The 12,259-nt window shown below is 37.6% G+C and overlaps 1 protein-coding gene across 1 annotated transcript in view; it reads left to right on the top strand.

Moving 5' to 3' along the window:
* The window catches only part of LOC117983190 (organic cation transporter protein-like), a 156,593-nt gene that overhangs the window by 23,108 nt on the left and 121,226 nt on the right, over positions 1–12,259 (top strand). The window lies entirely within an intron of this gene.

The following is a 12,259-nucleotide window of genomic DNA, read 5'->3' as shown; positions in this document are numbered from 1 at the left end:
ATATGGCAGCAATTCCATTTAATTTAAAAACGCTGCTGGTGTTCATATTCAAATCGTCATCGCACTTTAAATTCCTCATAATCCGTCCAATTCTGAACCGTCGAGTAGCGCACGGGTCGCTGTAATCAAGACGGCTTCAACTGGATTTCATCCCCTACACTGGCTTGGAAGTCTCTAGCTACAGTAAATTTCTCAAAGATAAAAGGAGAATACTTTTTTCGCTTTAGCGCTTATTATTTTTATAATTATTTAATGTCGATAAAATACATTGTATTATTTCTTGTCGTATAGCTTGCTCTTTGAATTGCAAGTTAAATTCAGCACAACTCGACATGGTGTGTGAATGTGTTGCGCATTAAAAAAAACTCATTACAGGCGGGAACTGCGGCGCGGACGAGTGGCGTCTTTGAAGGCCTGCGCCGCTACTGCGGTATTATTCCAGATTATACCGGCTTCCATACAAATGAAATCTCGCTTAAACCACTGCAATTTCGGAACGAGAAAATAAGGCTCAAAAGTTGTTTTACTGCACTCGCACTTTCAGGAAAGTCTTTTCAAATTGAGGGTTGGTAAGCTTTGCCTTTACGTCGAATATTAATAGACTTAAAGCATTGATTAAAATATTCAATTACCTTTTCACAAGTTTTCCGTAGATTATGTTTTAAGCACTATGTAGGTACATTAGATTAAAATAATTGAAGCATGTTTAAAACAATGACCTTTCAAGACCCTCTTGTAAAAAATTGGTTCAGGTACTCTCTATAACAATCTCAAGAGAGAAAAATATTCTAAACATTATTATGTGTTACAAATACAATATGCCAAATATATTTTTTTACTTTAAATAATAAAAAATAAGTATATCATTTTATAATATTACAAATGAAGTCATAATTTACTCATGCAGAAATGAATAATAATCGAAGAATCATAACCTAGTAGCCATACCATACCAACCATAAGTTGTAAGTATATGTCGTCAAAGTTAATTTGAGACATGAGCGGATTGGTTCTTCTCTAATTAATTCGCTTACTTTTTAAGTGTAAAATAAAGAAAACCATAAATACTACTTTATTTTACATACAACCACCCAATATATGAATCGATATTCGATAATATTTGACAAATACTAAAGTTAATTAGCGTTTAAAACAGCGCGCATATAGGTACGTCACCCGAGCGATGTCTCAAGTTAAGTTTGACGGGCTATAAAATCACTAAAGAGACAATAATTTATTACGCTCATCTACTACAGTTGAGTATCCGATAATAATAATTGTTGCCACTGTGGTCTAGAGGTCACTTCTTGCTTTTGATTCGGCCTCTCTTATTGTATAATGTTATAGCTACGTGCTACGTAGGTAAACTTATGTAGAGCCACTTGATAAGACTTTAATGATGTTTCTTCTTTAATTTAACACTTTTCTATGTATTAATACAGTGGGGGGAATCCATGGACACCCACTGGGTAGTGCCGGACTTTTCCCGGCTAAACCCCCTGTTGTGTCTTTGGCGACTGTGTACCCGCCTTTCACCCTACACATGACAGCACTCTTTCTTTTCTTTTCTTTTCACAATATATTCCTTTTCCTTCATAATTTTTCCTGCGTTTTTGATGAAACCACTCAGTTTTCCTCACTTTCTAGTATTTTCCCTTCGAGGTTTTCAACTGTCATGCTCTCTATTCTATTCACAATTTCTTCTCTCTCCTTATCGCAATTTATAAATACTAATATGTAGTGCAATGTACATTGTACATAGTAGCATCAATACATGCATTCAGCACCTCGTCTCTTTCCAATACATAGGTACGAGGAAGTCCATGAATACCCCGTACCTGTTAAAAATTCAGTCAATCGGTATGACACAATGTCCATCTGCCTTTGGTTGAGCTATCCTACACTTTTTGCCATCTTGTGAGGGTTTCCTTCTTCACGGTTCTTATTTGTCCGGAGTTTTTGGTGTTACTTTTCTCTCAAGAGCTAGTAAGTAGATAGGTGTTAGGTTAGCCAGTACCAGCGCTACGTCCGTAGATAGTTTTATAAGCAAAGCATACTCGGAACACCAGCACACGTTGTGCTTTTAGGATTCCTCTTTTGTGCAATGCGAATTTCATGCTAATTCTCATATTGGCTCTAATTTATTTAACACATGCAATTAGTTTTGAAGGAGGTAGGTACTTAAGTTGTATTCGACAAAAATAATTTCAACTCTTTCACTTAAGTACAATGTAGATATAATTTACAAACAATAAGGGGACAATTTTCACCAACTGCTACAGTGGGTGATAGTATAGGTACCTACTTACCTTAATTTTGAACAATAAGTGAGTCGTATTTTAGTCAAAGTATTCGAAGTACTCGAAAGCTTTATTGCGCCGTACACCTCACAGAGACGTAAAGGTGAAATATCGATGCGTTGTTAGCGGTGGCTCCAACTCGTATAGATGCAGATGAGCTAACTATTTGTCTTGCCTAATTGCTCGGGGTTGATTAAAGTGTAAAACATTACGCGATTTACGAGTAGGTAGGTTATAACTTCGAATTCCTTACAAATCGACCTACTTACCGTTAAAATCTACATCTATTTGCATACTATAATATATAGGTAATAAGTAGGGCTAAATGTTTTAGTTTGTAAGGAATAAAAAGATTACTAGCAAAAGTAGGTACAATTTGGTAATAGATTTATTAACGACAATATTTTTACAATTTTTATTTTATTTACAAATGACTATTTTTGATTTTTGAGGTGCTTTTCTTTTTTGGTTTTACTCAGGGGTTTGAACTCTTTAATTATACCTATTTCGCCAATCGTACAATCAAAGTTAGTTTTGGTAGAATATTCTTTAAATGGTCGTAGAAGGGCGATACACAGTGATTAGGGCAGATAAATGACGGACATTACTTGTAATGAATGTTTAGGTGGTCGTAATCGCATCGCGTAAAGTGTCGGCGCCATTACCTCACAGCTGTTGCGATATTGCTGGCGCCGCGTTGGACAGACATTTTATTTGTTGGTGTCATTTAAGACGCATGTTATTTTAGATTTACTTACATAAAAATAACTATGTAGTTTTAAAGCTACACGAGTTCCAAGATTTGTCTGTAAATCCTTGAGCCCGGTGTAACTTTAAATCTAATATTTACAGTTCTTAGAAAGTGTTATGTGTCTACAAAATGTCATTGAGTTTGATTGATTAATATGAAAGCCAAACTACATTTGTATGGAGCGCGCTACGATTTACGAATAAACTCTTAATGACGTTATCTAAATATTTTGTGGAACTTTTTTAGGGGTTCTCATAAAATAACAATTGTTAGCAACAGTTCAAACAAATAACAAAAACCGGCCAAGTGCGAGTCAGGCTCGCGCAATGGGGGTTCCGTAGTACAGTCGTATTTTTTCGTCATTTTGCACAATAATTCAAAAACTATGATGCATAAAAATAAATCAAAATTTGTTTTAGAATGTATAGGTAAAGACCTTTCATATGATACCCCACTTGATATAGTCACTCACTTCGAAAGTTGAAAATACTAATTATCTGTTCATGACCACAATTTAATTTTTTTTGTGTGATCTAACCCTAAATTCACGGTTTTCAGATTTTTTCCCAAATGTCAGCTATAAGATCTACCTACCTGCCAATTTTCATGATTCTAGGTCAACGGGAAGTACCCTGTAGGTTTCTTGACAGACAGACGGACAGACAGACAGATAGACAGACAGACAACAAAGTGATCCTATAAGGGTTCCGTTTTTCTTTTGAGGTACGGAACCCTAAAAATGAGATGATTATGATGATATGTTTGTCAATAATAATAGTAGGTATAATCGAATTTTATGCGGAAGAATAACAATGAGTTTTTACATTGTAGCTCCAAAACGCTCAGTTTTACAAAAACATGTTTAGTTAATGGCAATTTTTATAAATCGAAATAGGTACAACGCACGTATACAAAGTGGGAAAGTTCCCATTTAATAGGTGTGTCGATGGAGGAGTCACAATTTCCTGCACTTAACAACATAGGAAGTAATTTTGACGAGTCATCAAACGACAGGCGTCGATTGACATCGTTCGTTAGTTCTGTGCCTATGTACAGTGACTTACTTATATGCTTGCAAATTATTGTTTGACTAGCTTATTCTCGCGACTTTCACATATTTCAAACCCCTATTTCACCCCGATCCGTCCAGTAGTTTGAGTTGTGCGTTGATACATAAGTCAGTCAGTCAGTCACCTTTTCCTTTTAGATATTTATTTACATAGTTACATAGACAACATCTAGTAGTTCGCCCTGAAATAACAGCTCGGGGCATATTAGTTCTGACCACCTGTTATGTATTTTGTTAACGGTCCTAGGTATCAAAAAATCATTTAAATTGTCGATATTACATTGAACATCTATAGATATTCAGATCCAAGAATCGAACTTTCGAAGTTTTTCGAAACTGCTCGATCTGTGCAGTCGATTGCGTTGACTTTGTATCTGTTTTTGGTCTCCTTCCCTTCGTAGCTCGAAAGGCACGTCTATGACACTCTTCGGATACGGAACCCTGAAAATACTGGAAAGCACTAATCGCCGGGACGGTTGATACAAGCTGCAGAGATGCAGCCGTCCGTCATCAAAGTTCGGGAATTGTGGCCATCTGCCGCCGTCGCAATCAGATTACAGGAACTTCGTTTAATCGTTTTATTAATACGCCGGAGATCGCTTAACTGCTTCAACTCTAGCGTGATCATTCATTTTGCTAACTTGAAACTTTTCCGAGCGTTTGGGTTGAGCACAAGTGAAACGAACGAATGAGTATAGAGACAGGCTGGGCAGTGACCATTGTTGCCTACACGATGCTACAGTATCTACACGATGCTACAGATTCAAGATTTTTTGGTTCGATCGGGGTCACACTACAGCTCATGGTAGATGATGCCTGCGAAGTCGTCTGCGTAAGTTTCGGATTTTTAAAATCCGGGGAGCTCATTGAAATTCCGAGATAAAAATAGCCTATATTTGTCTTCAGGATGCAAGCTGTCTCTGAATCAAATAGATTAATACCCACGATTTCATCGATTGGATTTAGGTTTTCTGAAAATCTTGACCTTGATAGCTCCAGCTGCATTAATTGAACAATGAAATAAACAGTAACGGTAGCTATAGGTACCACTTGTTCATATTTAAAGTGTGATAAAATATTTTTATGAGTACTAAGCGCAAGTGCAGCGACTTATGCTAAGTTATTGGCCAACAAGTGCTAAATATTCAGGACGAGTCTATAGCAGGCGATAGCAGCGCTTCCTCAGGTTGCCTTCGTATCGTACAGTAATTAAGGACCGTAAATAATAAGCTGGTTTTGTTTTGTTATATTTAAAAATACGACGTGTTTGACTTTGCAATGGAGTACCTGCGCTAAGTTCGAGTATAAATTATTGTTTTTACGCCTGCATATCAAACTCACTATTCAGAATTTGAAGAATTTGAAATGAAGATAGAATACCACTGTATGTCCACTAATGAACATAGGTTTCAGGCCACTTTTCGACAAAACACTAGTAGTTTTGTACTAGCCACTAACGACACTAGCGACACGCTTGAAATCTATCTGAAATATATCTACCTTTGTTCCGGTGTCTGATCAGTTGATGACCATTCCAGCTCCTTTGGATTTCTTCTTGGTTTTTCGAGCTATGTGGTCACCGACTCGCTCATTCGGTTACTCTGATTTTTCTAAATCTATGTATCTCTTTAACCACGATAGATATCTCTAGAGATAAGATATCTTTCTTTTTGATCACGCGATCTCTGACTGTAGCTCCCTTTTTAACTCGCTGAGTATCTTTTTACAGCAACCAAGTGTAGCAATTAAATATTGTGTACATTTAGTAGATACGTATCAAATTGACATTCTTGTCCAGTACCATAGCTTTAGATTGGATTAGGTTTGAAGAGTTGTCTGCTAAGCTAAAGCCGAAGTCAAGCGTAAAATTTTACGTGACCACTTTCCAAACGTAGCTTTCGTGGGGCGATTGCATACGATTACGAACTCCCTGAGTACCCCTGATCGCTTATACGCAATCGTATTATGTAAATATGAGTTGAACTCTTCTATCCCACGTAAAGATTATTCTGGGTTTGAATTTAGTTTGGAATGTTACGAGTGACCTAAATCTGTAATAATTTAATTGCATTTTTTCCATTGTTTGTGTTCAAGCCAAGCGGTGATAACCTAGGTCCTTGTGGTTATGACGACCGCCTTCTTTTCCAGAGGTCGGGGGTTCGACCCCGGGCACGCACCTTTAACTTTTCGGAGTTATGTGCGTTTTTAAAACAATTAAATATCACTTGTTTTACCGGTGAAGGAAAATATTGTGCGGAAACCGAGAGTTCTTCGTGTTCTCAAAGGTGTGTGAAGTCTGCCAATCCGCATTGGGCCAGCGTGGTAGAGTGTGATCTAAGTATTGTTGTTTTAGAAGTTTACATCGTAGCTTTAGAATCTACTTACTATCTTACTGTGTTTGAGTCCACGCTGAAAAGTCCGTTGAGCTATTGAAGTGAAGCTCTCATTATTCACCAAACAGATGTCATCAGCTTAGTTAGCCAGTTCCTGCGCAACTAAGAGGGCCATTATAACTAAAACAACAGCTACAGCGAAGTTAGACAAAGCCGCACAGTGAATTTAACTCAACTTATTAAATGATACGTGCGGGAATCTGAATTTCATTCGGATGTTATATATATTAATGCTCGCTTTGACCACACAGTAATACAAGTAGGTACCAAGGTTAAGTACGATGACGGGCTACGGCTAAGTAATACGATTTTATATGGATGGTTACCATCAGTTAGCTTACATCCCGGGAAGGACAGGTTACTTTTTAACGCGGAAAATTAAAGAGTTCCCTCGGGATTTTGAAGAACCTTAATCCACGCGGACGAAGTCGCGGGTATCATCTAGTATATTATAATAATTTATACGAGTATGTCATTCTCGTTCTACAAATTGACCGCAGAGATATTAGATGTGTACTGGACTGCTTCGGTGAGCACGTAACCGTGTCGGACGATAATCGTTATCCAAGGTGGATGATTATTCTAATAACTGTAGGAAGACAATTATACCTACCTACCTAACCGATATGCTGATAGCCTGTTAGGCCATCGCCTTTACGGGTTGATGAGGCTAGCTAGATTAAGATGGAAGCTGACGGTCTCCCTAGCGTATCGGTTAATGCTTAACTCTGTTTGTCTTCCTGTAAATGTAAAGAGGGCGCGATTAGGAGTCATGTTTTGAATTCATGTAGACACAGATTACGGCTTAGGTAGCTAGATTTTTCTGGTCAGCGTTCGAAGATAGTGAAAATGTGGAATCTTAGTTAACTTAGCGCAAAGCTGTCATTGACACCCATATTTTATTATGAGAATAGTAGGAAAAATATACTAAGTATAAGGTATATTTAGTTCACTACCTGTGGGGACGTATGGCGCTAAAACGCGGACACTGACATTTGGCCTTGTGCACAAGTTTTAAGTCGCTCAGCGTGCTATGGAGCGACGAGTTGTTATTCTAAGGGAGCGAGCTATGTTATGTGTCTCTCTGAGAGATAAATGCCTAACTTAGGAAATCCGTACAGAACCAAAATAACCGAATAAGCTCAACGAATTAGTAGCTGAAGAGGCAGTGTGAGGTGGAGGACTGTGTGTGGTGGCGCGCTCTCTGAAAGACCTAGATATGCCCAGTAGTGAACGCAAACAGGCTTATCGATTCTTTAAGTGTACTCAAACTATAGGTACTTACTTTTTAAGTTGTAAGTCCTGAAATTATAAGAGGCGTAGATAAGCAACTACTTTTGAAGGATTCATCATCATCATCAACCGATAGGCGTCCACTGCAGGACATATATCTTTTGTAGGGACTTCTACACGCCACAGTCTTGTGCCGCCTGAATCCAGCGGCTCCCTGCTACTAACTTGAAAGATTCAAGTTATCAAAATATAAAATGATCGATAACTTCTCATTCGAAGCCTATACTATGGCTATTGACATCCACGGTGATGGATAGCCAAACTAAATTATGTGTTGCATCAATTTATGAGGTCGTTGTATATGTAACTACGTGTTTTTGTTTGCGTACTTGATAAGAACCGCATTAACCTATGATCTAAGAAATTACCTACTATCATCAAAAAAGATATATCCAATAGCGGCGTTACCTATTTTTAACCGACTTCAAAAAAAGGAGGAGGTTCTCAATTCGACTGTATGTTTTTTTTTGTATGTTTGTTACGCGATTACTCCGTCAATTATGAACGGATTTTGACGATTCTTTTTTTGTTTTATAGGACATACTTCAGAAGTGGTCCTATTTTAATTTGGTAAAAATCTAATGAATATCTTCGGAGATGGAGAACGGAACTCCTCAATGGATAAGAGTAAATTGCTCGCGATCAGTGTAATAGCTTTGTAAACAGTAGGGTTTAACCAGTCATAGCATATTTTTAACCGACTTAGAAACGGAGGAGGTTCTCAATTCAAATGTATGTCTTTTTGTATGTTTGTTACGCAATTTCTCCGCCAAATATAAACCGATTTTAATGATTCTTTTTTCGTTCGGTAGGTCGTACTTGAGAGGTAGTCTTTTTTACTTTGGTGAAGATCTGATGAATATCTTCGGAGATGGAGAACAGAACTCCTTAATAGATTGAAGAATTGAGAAAATTGCTCACGATTAGTGTAACAGCTTAGTAAACAGTAGGTTTTTAACCAGGCATATCATATTTTAGTATAATGGGGCCACTAAAAATTGTGAAATAAAAAAAATTCTAAAAAAATAAAAACCGACTTCAATAATCACAAACACTAAAAAGTAAAAAATAATTTAATTTATTACCCAATATATTAAGTATACAAAAGTTATTGTAGTTCAATAGTAATATTTTTTGGAGCCGGTGCCAATGAGGAGTCGCAACATTGGCACCGGCTTATTAATATTATAATTTTTTTACTTTTTAGTGTTGGTGGTTATTGAAGTCGGTTTTTTTTTTAGAAACACATCTCCGATTTCCGACACGATTAATATTGCCTAACCAAGGCAGGCACGATATATTCGTTGTTGCAGCCCCACCACATCATCCCCCAAACAATCCCTTTAATATGAATACATAATGAAACAAAAATTGCAAATGTCACACCGCGACTACCATTCTCATGAATACTAAAGACGCAATTCGTAGATCGTTCCCATTTGTGAAATCGAGTCGTTCCTCCGTCGTAACGCTTATGATTCTCATATGTCATAAGACTATGAAGCCATATTATCGCACGTACGCGATTTAGTTTATACGACGCCTACAAATCGTGAAATATGATTTAAAAGAATGATACGTGTCGTCAGAAAACAATTGGGCGAACGTGCCCCGGGTAACGTCGCGGAGGCGATCGCTACACGTCGCAGCCACCCAATGCATACTAAGTTATAACGCCTGTTTCAATTTCACCCCCTTCATCCAGTACATGTATCATAAAAAGTACCTTTCCAAAGGGTCGTATTTTATTGAATATTGAGATATTTCGAATTTTATATTGAGGCTGGGATTTGAGGAACCATAGGTTAGAATATATTATTATAAATATTTTATTAAGAAAACGTAATTCCTTATTTTCACTACTCGTGCGCGAGATTTAAGTCACTTAATATTTAAGTTTACTGATTAACACCAGGTTTCAGTGCTTGTTTTTATGTAATTTTAAGTAACTATACAATTTAAAAACACGTCATTGAGTGCTATAGCAGAATACGATATCGCAAGTTCCGAAAGAATCTTTAGATTTTCCATTGCGTACTGTCATTGATAGTTGATACATATTGTAAGTTTATGATTTGAAAAGAGCAACTACTGAGTTTCTGCCGGCTCTTCTGAGATGGACCTGCATTCTGAACCGCCGGTGGTAAAGTCAACGTTGTCTAAGCTGAGATTAGGACCGATGTGTAGATGTACCTAAAAAAACTGGCCAAGTGTGAGTCAGACTCGAACACTGAGAGTTCCGTACTACAGTCGTATTTTTGCGACATTTTGCATTATAAATCAAAAACTATTATGCATAAAAATAAAAAAAAAGATTCCGACGAATTGAGAACCTCCTCCTTTTTTTGAAGTCGGTTAATAAAATCTGTTTTAGATCTGGTAAAGTCCTTTCAAAGAAAATACTAATTATTTGATGTGTTATACTAACACCAAAATAATATTTTATCAATATTGTGACCAAAGATTGAATTGAAAAATAATCTGTTCTAGATCTAGCGAGATATACACAATAGGAAGGATATCCGGAATGGCATACATAATACCTATTTGGGTAAAACAGTGTAAATTGTTAGAGCGTGTTCGCTTGCGATAGAGCGGATCTTGCAAATCGCGTGCAGGAGAACCGTCCGGGCGTCCTGACGGCTCTTAAGCCGGTTGTTATGTGGGCCGGACCGACGTGACACTACCGCTGCACTCAGCTGCTATACCTACCTACTCGCACCTAACCTACCTGCTAATTAAATATTCTATTTCATCGTTTATATTAATAACTAGCTGATCCCCGCGTGGTTTTTAAAATTTAGCTTTTTAAAAATCCCGTGAGAACTTTTGATTTTCCAGGACAAAAAGTAGCCTATCCATAGTAGCCCGGAGATGCAAGGATGCAGTACCAAATTTCGTAAAAACATGTAAACGCATGATTCTTTAAAAATCCCGTGGGATCACCACGATTTAGGAATGCAATTCCTTACAGCATCTGGGCTGGCGCGAGCCTAGCAAAGCAAAAGGAATATTTATTAGAAAATCCTTTTTTTTGAAAATATTCTCCAGGTCCAAAAGTACTTTCTCGGGATACAAGCTATCTGTGTAGCAAATTTCGTTAAAATCGCTAAATGGATATGCCATGAAAGGCTAGAAGACCGACAGACTGCAGACAGTTTCACCTTCGCATTTACAATCTGTGATATTAGTATGGAAGTACCTATGGATTTCGTATCAATAATGTTTCATATGTGCAGAATGTGTATAATTAATCTTTGGTTAAATAAGCACGCGTACCAATATTGAAGAAATCCTAACCAAAAAGCTAAACAACTCAAGGATTATTATTTCTATAATAGTTTTCATATAAAGGAGACTCAATTGCAATATTGCGAGGTTATTGTTCTACGACGTTGTTTATTTAATAAAATAAGAACGACGATGTGATTGAAACTCTTAAAAGGTAGTCTTAGGAATAGCGGCGTTGTCGTCTTTGCGTCGATTATTATTATTGTATGATCGTGGGCGTTGGCAGTATTCGCCTGTTCGATATTGCGAACTTTATTAACATCGCTTTGTCTAAACAACAAGCCCTTTGTACGTTGGACTGAATATTATTACCTACTAACTGATGCTCGCGACTTCGTACGCATGGATTTTGAAATCCCCTGGCGGCTCTATGATTTTCACTCTTCAGGTCTTTAACAACATCTATCCAAAAACCAACACCGATTCGTTGCTCCGTTGCGGCGTGATTGAAGGACAAACCAATAAACTAACAAACACACTTTCGCATTTAGTATAACATGAGTAAGTAATGACTTCGTCCGCCTTGATTTAGGTTACCTGTAGATACCATCGATGTACCTACCTATAAGAAACCTTTTACGGAAAAAATAAGTCAATCTGATGCTTGGAAGTTGTGATAGTCTAATGTTTAAGACGCCCGCCTCCTATTCGGAGGTCGGGGTTTCGATTCCGGGCACGCAACTCTAACTTTTCGGAGTTATGTGCGTTTCAAGTAATTAAATATCACTTGCTTTAACGATGAAGGAAAATATCATGAGGAAACCTGCACAGCTGAGAGTTCTTCATAATGTTCTCAAAGGTGTGTGAAGTCTGCCAATTCGTACTTTGCCAGCATGGTAGACTACGGCCAAAACCCCTTTTCGTTCTGAGAGGGGACCCGTGCTCTGTGACTAGTGAGCCGGCGATGGGTTGATGGTAACGATGATGCTTGAAAGAAGGACCTTTGCCCTTACAAACATAACAAACAACAGGTAGGTATGAGTAGGTATCTATAGATTTTTCGCTAAGTCAAATACTTATTCACTCCCAAAACAGGATATAAACGGATTTCCGTTGGTACCATGGTAAGTACTTACCTAATAGCAGCTGAAAATATTCGGGTGTGTTCAAAGAGTGCAAGTTAAACATTGGTACCGTGCCAAACTATGCATGCTGTGTAATG

This window comes from Maniola hyperantus, chromosome 6 (assembly GCF_902806685.2).
Source record: "Maniola hyperantus chromosome 6, iAphHyp1.2, whole genome shotgun sequence".
NCBI lineage: Eukaryota > Metazoa > Arthropoda > Insecta > Lepidoptera > Nymphalidae > Maniola > Maniola hyperantus.
This window is presented reverse-complemented; position numbering and strand designations above follow the sequence as displayed.